The sequence below is a fragment of the Hibiscus syriacus genome, unplaced genomic scaffold, assembly GCF_006381635.1.
Source record: "Hibiscus syriacus cultivar Baekdansim isolate YM2019G1 unplaced genomic scaffold, ASM638163v2 tig00111691_pilon, whole genome shotgun sequence".
NCBI classification, from domain to species: Eukaryota; Viridiplantae; Streptophyta; class Magnoliopsida; order Malvales; family Malvaceae; genus Hibiscus; species Hibiscus syriacus.
Genome location: NW_024063155.1, coordinates 80,362 through 97,836, shown reverse-complemented (window position 1 = coordinate 97,836; position 17,475 = coordinate 80,362). Strand labels below are relative to the sequence as shown.

The window sequence follows — 17,475 nt, the reverse complement described above, 5'->3', positions numbered from 1 at the left end:
GGGTTTGCAAAAGCAAGGGATGAGGCTTTTAATGCCAACTTGGTTCCACTCTAAAACTACCCACCCAATACATTGCTTTGCTCACTCAACCGCCCATGCCAACTAACAACAACTCCATGTATTTCAATCCAACAACTTAATTCTCTTTTTTATATATCTTTAATGCATCTGGTTAAGTGTTGAAAACCCAACATAATTTATAATTATAATAATATAATTATATTCTATAAAATTTATTTTATATAATAATCTATTTTAATCTTAAATCTAAAACTCTAACCTCTTAAACACTTCAAACTCTAAATTTTAAACCTAAACCTTACATTATAAACCCTAAACTCATGAACCCTAAATAGATCACAAACCCTAAAATAAACAAACTCATATAATGAAAATCTACACAATTGTATATATCATAATTTTTTTGTAAAAATATATTACTATATTTTAAAGAAATAATTGAAGTTCAAACGATAATAATAAATGAGCTAATTATAAATTTTAACTATAAAAATAAAATAGACGTGAAATTAATGTATAAAATAATGTTTTACTTTTAGTTTCCCTCTGCTTTGCTTGTGCCACCAGATATCAATTTTCATGTTCCATGAGAGTGGCATGATTTTTGTGGTAACACGCCAAGCATCATATAGTTAATTAAACATGATAACAAGGGGAAAAAAATATGAAACCAAATGATGGGAAAGCTCATGGATTGTACAAGAAAAAAAAAACAAATACTAACCGAATACAGCTCACCGGTATCATTTTAGTTTGGCTAAATATTATATAAATTATTATTTTATACATAAATTATTTATACAATTAATTTATTTTAATTTTAAATTTTAAAATACAAATTAAATCATAAAATTTAAAATTAAAATCTTAAGCCGTAAATAAGATACATGATTTAAAATAAATATATTTGTATAAATGATATTTTTTAAAACACATAATAGATACTGAATATTATTTTCTAAAAATTATATAAAAAATTAAGACGAGCTTATTTAGACAGATAATTGAAGACCTATTTATAATAATGTGTAACACCCTAATTTAGGGGTTAAAAATTAAGAAATTATAAATGGTGGATTTAATTGATATTTGAAAGAAACGGTGATTAAATTGAAAATTTCAAGTTAGCGACCGTTTAAGAAGTACAGGAAATTCAGTGGTTTAAACTCATAATTTACTATTTTTCTTTTGGGATGATTATACCCCATTCTCGTATGTTTATGCAGAAAAACATCAGTTTCTTTCCTCCAGTCAACTCACTTTGAATTTTGATCTACTCATCGTCCGACCTCCAATCGACGAACCGAAACCACCATCGTGTTCGTCGACTGAGGAACAAAACCCCTCAAACCTTTCGTCGTGAATCGTCGCCGTTCGTCGTTAATTTCAGCAGGAAGTATCGTCGATAATAACTCGATTTCAGTTGGTTTTTCATCGATTCACAACGATCCGACAATCCATTTTCGACACCTCTCGCACCATTGTGTTCCTTGCATCATTCCGAGTCCACCGATGTTCTCCTTTTCTCCTTCGCCGGCGCGTGGAGGGGTGAGACCGTTAAAGTTCTGACATTTCGAAACCGAGCTCTCTGCATTCAAAATTGTAAACCTAGCTTTGTAAGTGCCTCAAAATCGCTTAAAATAATTTGTAGGAATTTTTACGGGAATTTTTTGACACCGTGTTACTGTTCACGCACCGCACGCGCCACCCCCCGAGAGTGGGCATCGTCTGGGTGTTAATTTTTGTAATTAATTTCTATTGGGTGCTATTTGTGTAAATTCGGATGTTAGTTTTGTAAATATTTGTAGAATGTGGCTAATTTTGTAATTAATTTCTGCTAGGGTGATATTTGTGTAAAATTGTCGGCTGTTGACCGTTGACCTGCATTGACCACAGTTAACCATAACTTTGACCGGCGTTGACCGGGTATTAAACGACCTTTGACTTTGATCGAGTATACCTATCCTGAGGTTTTTCAACGTTCCAAGTCCGATTCTGCAGTCCGTTTTTCAAAATTCGGACTTGAAGGCCTCGAAATTGCCAGTCAAACCCGTTGACTTTGATTTTGACCGGAAATTTAAAATTTTCGAAAAATCACCCGATTCGATCTGTTTTTCAGAATTAAGCTCCGTTTTTATGTAATTTCTATTAATATGTATATGAGGAATTATTAGAAGTTGATTTCAAGATCGATGGTGTTCAATGGAGTTTTATGGTTGATAAATATAGCACGAAATCGAGGTAATATATTACTACTCTTTATGCTTTATAGAACATGTTGGTATGGTAAATGTATGAATGAAAATGTTTGGTCTCATATGTGTAAGTAATGAAGTTCTACACTCGATACGAATGCAGTAGAAAGTAAGTAACTGAATATGGCTCAGATGACTATTATGAGAAATTGGAGGACACTTAGAATTAAATTACAAGTTCTAGAATTAACTGATAAAGGAATCAACCATGGATATGTAGATTATTATTTATCTCATTAAAGGTAATTAGATGATAAATTATGAGAATTTTTCGATTAGGTAAAATTACGAAATTACCCTTATATTGGAAAATGACAAGAATTGTCCTTGGAAGTGGATTAATAAATCTGAAAAGACATATTGATCTGATAAAACTATTGATGTGCATAAGAAATATTAGTTTTACTTGGAAATTCTGGATAATCAGTTTTTAACCCCAAGAGGGTTTATGCAAGATACTAGAAGTCTGTTAAGGAATCATTTCAAGATCAGAGAATATTCGAGGAAGCAATTAACCATAGGATCTCTAAATTATAAGTATGTTCGTTAAGAGTTAATATCGAAGTTATCTGGTTAAGAAATTATGAAAATGCCCTTGAGAGGTAAAATAGTCCGAGTTGACCCTTAATGAGAAAGTACTTTGAGGATTCGTACTTAACTCTATTTAAGTACGTATTTGATTGTTAAGATCCTGACTTAGTGCAGAAAAATTCATCATATTCCGTTGTAAAATCTGAGAAGGCACTTGACCCGAAAATATTCGAGCAATGAGTAAATACCTGAAGAATAATTTATCGGGGGTATTCTGTTGTCAGAATTGTTCGAAATGACTGAAATAAATTATAAGATTGAATTTAATAGTAAGATCCGACGGAAGAAAATGATTAAAATACACTGAATTTGTAAAATGACCAAAATACCCCTATAATGGAAATGACTCAAGAATATCACCAAGCTCATGAATGATTGGATATCCTCGAGCTCTGAAAAAGAATGAAATGAAACTGAGCACCAGAATGACCAAAATATCTTTATGACCTAAACTAAGTAGAGGTGTTGGATTAATTAAGGAATCTAAATAAACATGGATGAGGTACTGCTCTTAAAAGTTATGGATCACATATTAAGCCGAGCAACCAATGCTAGTGTTATATCAGTACCTGAACGACATAGATGTCTCTTGAATACATGTTTGTATTCTCAAGTGTGGCTTGACGATAATTTTGGAAGTATTCAGCTCAGTTAAACTCTATATCACATTCAATATTAAGAAGTAGATATTTATTTGACAAATCAACTACGACTACCAAATTGAATTGAACGGAAATACAATATGCATTTGAAATTCAGAAACGTCTGAATTACTATAGAAAACCCCAAAGTAACTATAAAAGACTTAACTGCTAAATGAACCAAGTAACCTCAAGGACTGAGGATTAAGTAAGAGATTGGAATAAGTTTGGACACTCGAATGAACTTACGTGATGTATTATTCCTATGGATTATGAACCACAAATCAAGTGCATCAGCATTTCCTGGTATAGTTAAAACATGGAAATAAAATAAAGACCATTAGAATATTTGTTCGTCTCCTTAAGATTTGTTCAGTGATGACTCAGAAGATGATCCATGGTAAAATATTTGGTATTAAAGAGTGAATAACCTGGAAGGTTAATGAATTGACAAGTTGATAAGTATTGGTTCTGGAAGCTATTCATCTGGAGTTGTTCGATAATCAGATTAATCGTCATAGATTGTAAAGATTCTGATACCCTTAAGATTCGTAGAGCTTCCGAAAATTATCCGAATAAGATGATCCTAATAAATTATATTCTGAATAACTGATGATTCTGTCAATTATTGAACTCTTCCAATAGTGATTCTAAATTCCGACATTCTATCGGTATATAAAGATCCTTGTTTCTTCTGCTTAATAAGATTATCCAGTACCTCTGATAATATCTGTAAACTCTGGTGTGTTCCCTAAACATATAAATATTTTATCTTATTTCCGACTTGAATTATGTTCTGATACATGACCTAAATTCTATTCTGATTTCTGATCTGGATTATGTCTGAATTCTGTTTTGATTTCTGATATCTCCGTTACTGACGGAAAAATGTTTTAATTGGGGGTATTGTTGAAGGAAGTATTTTCGCAGGTTTCTCGGCTTTGTGCTCAGGGCCTTACAAGTTGTGTGGGTTGGGTGTATAGTTCTGGGGAACCTACACATTATGTTGTGTTGGGATGAGATGGGGGTATATATATGTTTTAAAAAGATCTGAAAAGTTACATGGTTTTTGAGAACACACTAGATAACCTATTATGATCTCCTGAACTCAGTCATCTGAAATATTTCTCTGAACTGAAAGCTCATTGTCTGTTACCACCTGGAATATCAGTAGGATCTCTGCTCAGCATAAAAATTTGTAAATGTTCGGAAACAATAAGGAAATATATGTTTATCTATCTGCTCGTTCATCAGCATCATCTGGTAGTTCTGTATTACTGAGCTTTCCGAAGCTCACTCTATTACTCAACATTGCAGGTTAAAAGAATTGTACCAGTGCAACTATCGCTTCAGTAAGGGAGTTTCCCGGCGTTGTTTGCAGAGTATGGTAAATGTGATTAGGGGGCATGTAATATTTTGTTTTATATACGAGTCTGAAAATCTTTTATTTTTTATAGTGACAAATGATTTTATGAGTTTACAAGTTTTAAGAAAATTTTAAATTTTTCTCTATTTTACAGTGGGTCGCTCCGGTGGCACTAATATGACACTCAGATCAGATCGGGTTACCCGCATCAGTCTGAGGGGTTACAAATGTTGTTCTTTTTTTTTATATTTAGCATGATACTAAAAAATAATCTCTCACATTTGATTAATAATCATTTTGATCTTTATTTATTTTTTTAAAATATTTGGCTTCTAACATTTTACTTTAGGCAAAAAAACTCCTAAATTTTAACTAAATAGTAACTTTAGCCCTTATTATTTTTATAGCATTTTTGCCCCAACATTTCATGTTAGGACAAAAATGTCTATATTTTTAGAGCATTACTCGTTTGTTAACAAACAATTTGCATCAATGAAGGGGCTTTTTTGTCTAAAATAAAATGTTAAAGAATAAAATGCTAAAATTAAAATTAAATGACTACTATATATATATATACATACTTTTTTTATTTTATAATATATGTTTAAAGTTCATGATTGTTCCTTATTATAATAATTAGCTGACCCTATTCCACATGTAATGGGGTAAGGGGGAGGTATGATAGTAGGCTGCCCCCGACGCCAGGATGAGAGCAACTTCCGTGGGAGACCTCCAGCAGTTAGAATTATGAATTGCCCACTATGAGACTCAATCCCACGACCACATTGTTCCTTGTTATAATATCATCCCTAAAAGTTATGATTGATTTTCTTAAGTTATAATATGTAATAATCTCAACATCACTTTTAATATTTATTTGTGTATAATAATTGATATATGATCTATTCATCAACTATTTCGGATTAAATATTATAATTTTTTTTTATAAAAATAAAAAAAAATAAAAATAAACTAAAAAGTTTAATTTATTTTATTTATAAACACCATGAATTAAATGCTTATTTGATATCAAATGCTTTTGTTGAACTTATCAATATCAAACCTAATACTTATTTGATTAGTGTTAGGTCTTTTTCATGTTATCAATTAGCATTGTTGATATTAAATGCTTTTACAAGCATACGTCTCATAATTGAAACCCATGATGTAACATGTTAATCCATTCTCATTGAATGCAACAACACTACTACATATCTCACTTCATTAAATAAAAAAGTAAGATCTTAAATAATTACCTTTACATAGTATGTGTGTTTATCATTTAATTAATAAGTTATGAATATATAAATTATTAAAAAATACAATAGAATTATCTTGTTCTATTTCTCCTTTTAAAATATTATTCGAACTGTATAAATATTATTATATCGTATCTAACAAGGTGTCCATTTAACAGTTTTTTTATGCAACATCTTATTTTTGATTGATCTGTCAAATTCGATCATCGAAGATCGACAAAAACAATGTTGTGACGACCTTTCGATGTTAGTTTAAGTTTCCGATTATATTTAGTTGGTTTATTAATATTGTCATGGTTTTCTGAATTTATTATTCCAGGTACTTTTTGTTCGATTATTATTCACTGAAAAAAATTAAAACTTTCATTAATTTATTAACTAATTATGTCAAGTCGACAAGGGATGACGTAAATGACAATAAAAAAAATAGAGTGACCAAATTGAGAATAAAAATCCTTAAATGGTCATATTTGATAGAGTATAGATTTACATTTGTGTAACGTCCCGGCCCTTTTCCAGCGAATACCCAGTTGCCGGTTTTTCATTTTTATTTATTTATTGCATTTCCTTTTTCCTCTGTTTTTCTCTCGTCTCGTTTTCTGTTCAAATAAAATATTTTGGCCATTCCTCAGATGGACTTGAAACAGGCATTGGCAGTAAAGCAAATATAAACCCTCCTCTCTCTCTCTCTCTTGTTTACAACCTTTGAAGTTGTCCGAAACCCGACACCCGTTTCACTCTGGAGCATCGAGGAACCCGGTTTTCATGATTCTGGATTATTTTGTCTTCTTTTTGGGATTTGATAGGGAGGAGGATTAGTAAAAGGGGGGGTGGAAAAAGTTTAAAGTTTTGCCTTTTATGGTTATTAGAATGAGGGACTTTCCTTCTTGTTTTGGTGAAAACGGTGTTCAAGTAGCCGATTCATCGTCTTCAAGTGCAGCCAAAGCTGCCCAAAACTTGGTGACTTGTGTTTATCACTGTAAACTACAAGGTCGTTCGTGCTTAATTACGGTTTCATGGACCAAGAATCTGATGGGTCAAGGCCTTGGTGTTTCGATTGATGATTCAGCCAATCAATGTTCGTGTAAAGTCGACATAAAGCCCTGGTTGTTCTCTAAGAGAAAAGGATCGAAGAATTTTATGTAGATTCTGGTAAAGTTGTTATATGTTGGGACTTGTCTAATGCTAGATTTGGTTCTGGTCCAGAACCGGTTCAAGGATTTTACCTGGCGGTTGCATTCGATAGGGAGATGGTGTTTCTCCTAGGCGATTTGAAAAAGGAAGCGTACAAGAAGATTGACATTAGATCTCCTCTGAATTCAGATGCTGTTTTCATTGCAAGAGAGAACATGTTTTTGGGAAGAAGTTTTATTGTGCCAAGGCTCAGCTTTGTGTCAAGGGACCGTTCATGATGTTGTGATCGAGTGTGATGCTGTCGATATTAAGGATCCGTACCTCGTTATCCGTGTCGATAGTAAACGGTGATGCAGGTCAAGAGGCTCAAGTGGAAGTTCCGTGGCAACCAGACCATTTTGGTGGATGGAGTTCCGGTGGAAGTGTTCTGGGATTTGCACAACTGGCTATTCGGCGATGCTACGGGCACTGCCGTTTTCATGTTTCAAACTTGCGTCTCCACCGAGAAGTTTCGACAACCGGTCAGTCTGCACTGATCTGTCTGCATTGACATGGTCTTGCTCTCAAAAGCTTAGAGATTACCAAGTGCAGGGTCTCGGTTTTTCATTAATACTGTATGCTTGGAAGCATGAATAGAAGTGTCATTTTTATTCACTTTTCTGCTATGATTTTTCACAGATGTGATCGAAATATAGTACAAGCAACATAGATGTTGACATCATGTGGTTCATTTGTTTTCTGTCAATCTTTGTGTTCTGGCTATTTCATGTTAACAGCATGGACCAATTGCTCTGGTTGCTTTCGACACATTGACGGGTGTTCGAATTGGTATATAGTCTAATGGATTGTGGGATCTGTTAGCAATCAGTAAGATCCCGCTTGCTTCGGTGTGCAATATTTTTCCCATCTGCATTTATTTAGTTTCTTATAAGGTGAAAAAGATGTAAAAGGAAGCCAATGGAATGAGAACAAGTGGAAAGTGCCAATGGTATTACAGGAACCATATTGCGTTTGAGTTCTGAATCTGTGCATCTTGATCTCATGAAGCTATTAATGTTTAGATTCACAAAGTTTCCCTGTGATAAACAGATGAAGTGTTGGAAGCTATTTCTTTGATACTTGATCTTCATGAACATTACATTAAACCACTTGTCCGCTGACAAACAAATAAATAAGAAGTTTAACTTCTCCGAGTTTCTAATCATATCAGAATTCTCCTTATCACACTCTCACTAATGCCTTCAACCTGTTTTATCTTGATTATGTTTCGTTTCCTTCGTTGGCCATGTATATTGTCGCAAACCCCCAAAATATCTAAAAGTTGAGTCTTTAACCAGACCAAACGCGTAGTTTCCTGAGACAAATAAAAGCTCATACACGGAGCGGCTTTCGGTCGCATCCAAAAAAAAAAAAAGAAGCAAAAAACATGGGACTCTATCGTCTCTGTTCCCTCTCTCACTCTCTGCACTCCCAAAACCTCTCAATAACTTTGCCCCGAAAACCCATTTCTATGACCCAATTTTCTTCCCTACTTCCACTTCAAAGCTTCCATCCAAGGCGGTGGCTTTCGCGGGGAATCCGACCGACCCCAAACAGAAAGAATACCTATTGTTGGACGAAAACGGTTTCGTGGAAGACATGGATGGTTATCTTGACAACCTATCTCTCGAGTACGAATCAGTTTGGGACACAAAGCCTTCCTGGTCAGCCTTCACTCTCTTTAATTTTCAATTTTTTTGGCTTTTTATAAGTTGGGTTTTACTTGGTTGTTGAGCAGATTACTTATGCATCTGTCATGCTTTTGGTCTGATCGTAAGCTTCCATTTGGTTGGTAGGTGTCAACCATGGACGATTACCCTTACTGGGTTGTTGGTGATTACCGCTAGTTGGCTAATCTTGCACTCGGTTGTGATCGCAGCTTTTGCAACTTTGGGGTTTTGCACATGGTGGTATATCTTTCTCTATTCTTATCCCAAGGTACACATTCTTGAGTTGATTCTACTTGGAATTATAGTGTTTTATTTTCATTTTTCCCCTGTTGTCATCATTTACTATTGAAGATAATCGGATAGCATCGGAAGTTATTGACAAACTGTCTTTCCAGTTTTGTTGGCCTTTATTGATGATTTTTCTTGTTTTAGTATATACTTTAGCAATAAATAACTTTTCTTTAGTAATTTTTCATCACTCAAATGAGTTACATTGATTTAGATTGAACGAAGAGAATGAATAAATGTTGGTTATTTGAATGTGTATTATTTTTTCAGGGTAAACTACATAAACGTTACTTAAGTTTGAGTAAGTTTTAAAAGTAACAATTTGGTCACTGTCGTTATCGATTTATCACAAATCGATCACTCGGCCATTAACAGCCATTACGTAACCTTAGATTTCCATTCTTGTTCAAGTGCCAATGTCCTCTCAGCTGCTTACTTCTGCGAACTTTCTAACTGTTGATTCAAATCAGAAGCCATCTCTGACCTTTTCTGTAAATCAGAAAATGACCCCATTTCAGTAAATTTCAATTAATACTCAGTCAATTTCTGACAAGCTCCGCATGTTCTGAACTACAGCCCCTTTCTTGTTGCTTTAGAGCTTCATAAAGAACCTCAAGTTAATTGATCTTAGCTTCAGTTAAAAATGCGTGCTACATAGCAGCTTCATACAGAACCTCAAGCTCAATGTTACTTGCTTCAAGATTACCACTATATTCCTTCAACGCTTCATGTAGAACCTTGACTCCCTAAATGTCAAATAAGAAGATTTTCTGCGATCCCTCTCTCCTCTATATAAGGAATTGGCATTATCAGCATCTTGAACCAATAGCATAAGTACCTCTCTCAGATCTTCTGTTATCTCTTTAGTTGAATTAAACAGGTCCCTCAATGACTGACATTCTGTCAAACCTCTTTCCTCTACCTCGGGTTCATCATGAGGCATCTTTGACTCGAAGGCTGGAATTATTTTTGATATTCCGGGCACAGCTGGTTTACTACTGGACCGCTTTAATGCCACTGAGTGGGAATGCATCCCAAGGTTTTGTAATATTCTTTCAGCCTCCTTCAAGTGTTCCTTCAAAACTAGAAAACCAGAATAATCATCAAAGATTTCCTGCTCAAGCAGCTCAAGTGACATCCCACCCACATCATTAGGTAAGGCTTTCTCCAACACCACAGTGGATAAATCATGATCTCGCATCCAAGAGATTTGTCAGGAATGTTAATTTTCAGTAGCATTTTCATGGATCCCGCTACCCACAAGCAATTTTTTTACTTGACTCCCAGCTTCAACATTGTGGGTTTCCCTACTATCAGTTTCTGCTATCTTGGCCTTGTGCGCATCCCGACTTGCATTGAGAAAACTATTATCCTCTATTAGTTTCTCTAGGTGCACTGTTACTTCTTTTAGCTCAGCCTCAAGTTGGATGTGCTGCCCATGTTCTGTAGCTAACTGCTCTTGAAGAACAAGCAGCTCTGAATCAAGTCTCTTATTTTCATGGACAAAATATTCCTTGGCCCCCTCAAGCTTATTTCTCTCCTCTGTAACTAAAGCAAGGTTCCCATTTAAGTTGGACTTTTCAACTTGTAAAGCTGCCGGTAGATCCTTACATTCTTCCAAGTCAAACGCCGGTCAAAATTGTATCACATGGTCAATTAATGTCAGGTCACGTCAGCCTGACTTGATGCGCCACATCAGCATTTCATTACCTTAGTAATGGATGTTAACGGCCGAGTGATCGATTTGTTATAAATCGATAACGTCAGTGTCCAAATCGTTACTTTTGAAACTTAAGTGGGGAAAAGAGAAACTTACTCAAACTTCAGTGATGTAGTTTACCCTTTGTTAATTTAATTTTTTACTATTTTCTTTATTTCAATTTGAAATTTGCAAGAACTTATGATATTATTCTAAAATTTGTGTACTAATCAAGTTTTTTCCTTATGTGGCATAAGCGATTCTATATGGAAATGCTTATGGGTTGTCTGGACCTTGCTAAGAACTAAGAGCTTAATCAACCTTTATTTTGATTTCAGGCTTATATGGAGATGATAGCTGAGCGAAGAGAGAGGGTGATGAATGGGGTAGAAGATACATTTGGAATGAGCAAGAATCAATGATTTTGCAGACTCTCTATTTGTATGTAGAACGTAGATGTTGTATTTATGGCTTATCGAATGAAGATGTTAATTTAACATCACTCATCATCATTGCAATTTTTTTTTAGAGTGGACGTGCTTTATCAAATTTGGACATCATTTAGTTCATGACAGGTGAAAAAAAAACGTTTAATAAGAATTAAAGATAATAAAATCATTTTTCTCCATCAACAAGAGAGCTCATAAACCAGAGAGCTGTAGGGATAATGGTGGTTATGGCCACTGATGAGTGATGAAGAAGTAAATACAGGCTTTGACAACTTTTTGCAGCTTCATGGATAAAGTGATTAAAAAAATGAATAGGTACCAAAGTGAGAAAAGTGGACAACTTTTGGGAGCCAAAACCCAAAACATAAAAGCAATATCAGCAGCTTGAAAGTCTCAATAATTTATAACAGATACTTAGAGACCACTGCTAGGTTGTAGAAGCATGAAGCAAGCATTGCCTTGTTTGAATAAAATGAAGCATCAAAGGGTTGATCTGTTGAGGTTTCCATTGTGGATTACCATTCGCTTGTGGCTAAAAGTAGGTTGGATCCAGGATCTTGTCTTTTAATGTTTGTATGCATATTGTTTTCGGTCCTTGTTCAATGGACGTGAGTTTGGTTTTGGTGTTGCGAAGAGAACGGATTGATGAGGTGGTGCTTTATAAACATGTCCATGCTTATTCTTTAAATACATATTAAAAATTAAACTTTAACTTAAATTTAGTGATATAAAGTATTAGAGTTTAAATCTGATCTAAACTCTTAATTAAAACAAATGTGAGGTGATTTAGATTGATGAAAAAGAATTTATGATAATTTGGTATAATAATCACATAAAAAGTAACCGTCTGTGATGGTGTCTATCCTGAAATTTATTTGTACATACCCTATTAAATTTTTTTTATGTTGTTTACTATACGCGCTCGCACTTAAAAAAATATTTTGAATACGCCACTTCTCTTTAGCATATCATTATCATTTTAATTTTTTCACATGCCATGATTATGTTTAAAATATTAATTAATGTGATATACAAATTTTGAAGTTTTTTTTTATATATTTATATGGTGTTGGTGTTACTTATCATTAAGATGCTATAAAATTTTCCTTTTCCCGGATGCCTCTATAGATTGCAGATATTGATGATTGAAAGCGCTTGCATGTTTAAAAAGTTAAGATCAGATTGTGAGAGCTTCACTTTAAGCTAGCATATCAACACCTTCAACTGTGTTAATTTCTATTCCTAGACTTCCCTTTCAATTCCCATTTGAAGATACCTGTGGAGTCTCACAGTATGGTGGGGTTACATGCGCACAGCCACTATTATCATGAGCCCAAAAATCCGATCCACGTTAGGCTAAAGTTTTGAAGCAGAGAACTTGTTTGGTTATTCTAGTGAGGATTATTAAAACATTAAAGAATAGTTGACAGGACCAAAAGTTATATGGCCTTCCCTATTTTATCCAAAGACTTAGGGTTTTATTATTACTTTTTGTGGTCTAAATTGATATGGCCATTAGTTTTAACATTGCGTGGGTCAACTGCATGTTTGCCGCTTGGAAAACAAGGGAAGAAGCAATATCAGGGTGCTCACGTGCCCTCTTCTGGTTCAAGAAAATAAATAAATTTACTGAAGCAGTCACCCAAAGCCAGCTATCACACACTGCTTTTGATGATTACTATAATGGGTTTTCGTCCAAACCAGGGTTCAACATTTCCTTCTATGGATTTACGTGTCGTTCATTCTTGGTGCTATTGAAAATTCAACCCGACATGGTCATGCAGGAATTATTTCAACTTTAACCCTTTATTGTCAATTCCATTTCCATGATTCCAGAAAACGCCAAACAATGAGGCTAAAGAAGAAGAAAAATGAAACCCTTAAGAGATTCGTTGTGGGAATGCGCAGTCGTAGGCGTGCTTTAGGATGCGGACTCCTACATTCGAGAGATTACCTCATTTTCAATTCATATTTTTTAATTAATTATCATTATTCGATCTATTAATGAACTAATCCATATTGAATTTTGTAGAAGTTTACTTTTTAAAAGTATAATACCTTTAGCTACTTGAATTAATTAAAAAATTACAAGATATTAGTAGTAATTTAGAAAATAACAGAAATTAAATCGAAGAGAAGTCAAAACTAGAGAAGATCAAAAAAGTAGATGATGTTTGGTCAAGCAATTTGGTTCATGTAAAAGTGTATGTTCAGTCAAGTCCTTTTGGTTATAGTGGCAACTGATGTAGTACTAATTGTCTAATCCCAAACACCATTTGGATAAGCCCCAACGATGGAGGTAAAATAGTATACTTATCTTCTTAATCAATCCACTAAGGTTTCAAGTTTTCCTCTTCCTTGTAAGTGACATTAGAATTTGATTGACAAGTGGTTTTACTAATTCCAAATCTGATATCAAAGTGCCCACCTCTGCAGCACCAAACCTTATCGTTTGTTTCAAATCTGATGCTGTCTGCCATCTTTTGGTATGCTTTAGGAGTGAGGCATTATATCAAAATAAACACTTTGTTTATGGTTTAACTACATGTGTCCACTATCTATATTTGTCCTCAACTCTGTTGTTTTTGGACTTGTCCATTGCTCATTTTGGGAGCCATAACTAAAATACTACATAACTTTCGGCTCCCTTTGTTCTAGGAACAATTAAATGGATTTTCTCTTTCATCCATTTAATCTATTGACGACAGATATATACGTAACTGCATGAATTCAAAATTTTAGAAAAAAAATTATCTTTATCATTAAGATCACTTTATGGGTTTAATTTTATTTTTTTAAATTAGTGAAAAGAGAGGAATGGTTTTAGTTTGAACTTGGATTTTAGTGTTACCAAAAATTTAAATTATTTACTATTACTCCAATCATTAATTGAGAATTTTAAGTTAAACACTGACATTCTTATGAGTAGGATGGTAAACGGGTACAATTTCGTGAATTCCGCACCGTACTCGTTCCAATTGGGGCGGGCATGAGTATAATTTTAGTTGGTAGTGAGTAGGTGTAGATTTAGAAAGTGATACCCGTTGCGGGTAGTGGGCGGATAATGGGTTTGAGACCTTACCCGCCCCGCATTCGCCCGCCCCACATCCGCCCGCCCAGCTAAATATCCATTAAATTTTGGACCATTATGAATGTAGGTGTAATTTTAGAGACTAATTTATAAATCCTAATATTGTATAAAATATAACTTGTAATTTAATCAAATATTAGGGATAAGTTTATACATAAACTTTTTTCTTTCAAACCTCTCGTTACTGCGCCGATCTTTCAAACCTCTGGTCTCCACTCTCTAGCTTATTTAGGTACGTTTATTTCCTTTTTACTTGAAATTTAATTTTTGTAAGAGTCATTTACGTAGTCATTTCGTTTTAAACTCCTCTGCATTTCGTTTTAAGAGTTTAATTTTTATTTGCTCGTACTGATTTTTAATTATGCCTGAAATTTGAGAATGTTGCGCCAAAGAACAAGAATATTATGTGTTTGCCATTTATTTTTCTAGGCTTTAATTATGTCTTTTATTATGGTATTTTATGAGAATGATGATTGTAATACTCGAGTATCAGATGTCACAAGTATTACCTGAAATTTTAGAATGTTGTGCCAAAGAACTAAAACATTATGTGTTTGTCATTCATGTTTCTAGACTTTAATTATATCTTTTATTATGTTATTTTATGTACTTTAAAATCTATATTAACACTTAACTCAGACAATCCTTGGTTTATTTTATTATGTTTCTTAATGGACGTGTTTGTTTTATGTTTGTTGTTTATGTATAACTTAAGTTTGTTGTCAAGCGGGTCTAGCCGGGTACGTCTTTAGTGGGTAGTGGGTGTGGGGATATATTTGAGAATATACCCGCGTGGACGGGTGTGGATTTGAAAATTTTTACCCATCATGAGTGGTGGACGGGTGGTGGATTGAAAAATATATTAGGTGGGTATGAGGATGAGGGAGAGAGTAAAGGGATCGAGAGAGGGTATCCGCACCCAACCCGCCCTTTTTCCATCTCTACTTATGAGTACGAGTTTAGTTTGGTCTAGAACCTACCTATATTGACAATCAAATATTACATAAGACTCGGCCAGAGCCATGTTAAGAATTGTGGAGTAAGCTAACACAAAAAAAATGGAAAGTTCACTTTATATATAATAATAATTTGGTCTAATAATTCTCGAGGCTCTCAAACTTTTAAAAAATTAAATTAACTTAACTCTTTGATTTTTTCTAGACTCGATTAAGTCTTTAAATCCAGAAATTTGATTTATAGGACCATTTGACCAATGAAAATCATCGTTAACTATTATAATGGTCCATGATTTTAATATGATAATTCATATTTAAACGATGACGTGATAAATACCCTTAATGTTAGGAAAATAAACCGAGTACAAGTAATTTCCCTATAACCAGATTAGTGAGAATGCGAAATAAAAGCGGAAAAATAATACCCGAAAATTGATAACGGAGTTCAGCCAATTGTGCTTACGTCTCCGGGCTGCTGCAGATCTTTTACTAAGAGAGAAAATTTACAGGTGTTTACAAAACACTCACTACTCACAAGAAAGCTCTCTAGTATAGGAAGAAAGAAATGTTTTGGGATGATTTTGAAGCTAAATGGGTAAGGGTATTTATAGTAGAAACTTAGGGACTAATCTTTGAAAATACCCTAAAGTGCAATGACTAAAGTGAATTTACCCATTCCTATTTTCAACAAACATCTACCAAAATTTTACCAAAACTTTGAAAAACATTTTTCAAAGAAACATTTACCAAACTTTGAAAAAACATTTTCCAAAGTTGGTTGCCAAACTTTGAAACTTTTAACAATCTCCCACTTGAAGACTGATTTTAATATGTCTTCACACCTCGATCAATGCAGCAGCATGTCTGGTCTTGTTATTCTAGCATGCCAACTGAAGCTGAACACAACTTCAGTTTGTCCGTAGTCACCGTCTTTGTCAACATGTCTGCCGGATTTTGAGCTCCACTAATCTTTTCAAGTTTCAAAATCCCATCTTCCAGAAGAGACCGGATAAAATGATATCTCAATTGTATGTGCTTTGTCCTGGAATGAAAAGACGGATTCTTTGCTAGATGGATAGCACTTTGACTGTCGCAATACAAGATATTGTTTTCTTGTTTCTTGCCTAACTCTTCCAAGAAACTTTGGAGCCAAACCATCTCCTTGCTGGCTTCCGTAACAGCGACATATTCTGCTTCAGTTGTGGAGAGAGCAACTATCTTCTGTAGTTGAGAAACCCAACTCACTGCAGTTCCTCCTAGAGTATAGACATACCCTGTAGTGCTCCTTCTGATGTCGACATTTCCGGCTAAGTCAGCATCTACATAGTCTGTCAGTATCATATCTCCACCTTTGAAACAAAGTGCTTTGTTTGTGGTACCCCGAAGATATCTGAGGATCCATTTGACTGCTTCCCAGTGTACCTTGCCCGGATTATTCATGTACCTGCTAACAGCTCCCACTGCATGAGCAATATCTGGTCTGGTACAAACCATGGCATACATCAGACTTCCAATTGCTGAGGCATACGGCACCTTCACCATGTGTGCACGTTCTTCCTCCGTCTTTGGTGATTGGTCTTTGGAGAGTCTGAAATGAACACCTAAAGGTGTACTTACTGGTTTAGCATCTTGCATGTTGAACCTGGAGAGTACTTTGTTGATGTACTCAGCCTGTGATAACATCAAAGTCCCCGACTTTGTGTCTCTCTTGATCCTCATCCCAAGAATCTGCTTTGCAGCGCCCAGATCCTTCATAGCAAACTGCTTCGACAATTTTGCTTCAAGTGTATAATCTCTTGCATGTCTGAGCCTGCAACGAGCATGTCATCAACGTACAATAATAAAATAATGAAGCTGTTGTCGAACCTCTTGATGTAGCAACAATGATCTGCTTGGCATCTGATAAAACCACTGCTACTCATGAAGCTATCGAACTTCTTGTACCACTGTCTAGGAGCTTGTTTTAAACCATACAAGCTCTTCTTCAACCTGCATACCAGGTTTTTCTTGTCTGCC

The 17,475-nt window shown here is 34.6% G+C and overlaps 1 pseudogene; it reads left to right on the top strand.

Moving 5' to 3' along the window:
• The first annotated feature begins 6,909 nt into the window (after window positions 1-6,909).
• On the top strand, window positions 6,910-8,338 carry LOC120167629 (annotated as a pseudogene).
• The last annotated feature ends 9,137 nt before the right edge of the window (window positions 8,339-17,475 follow it).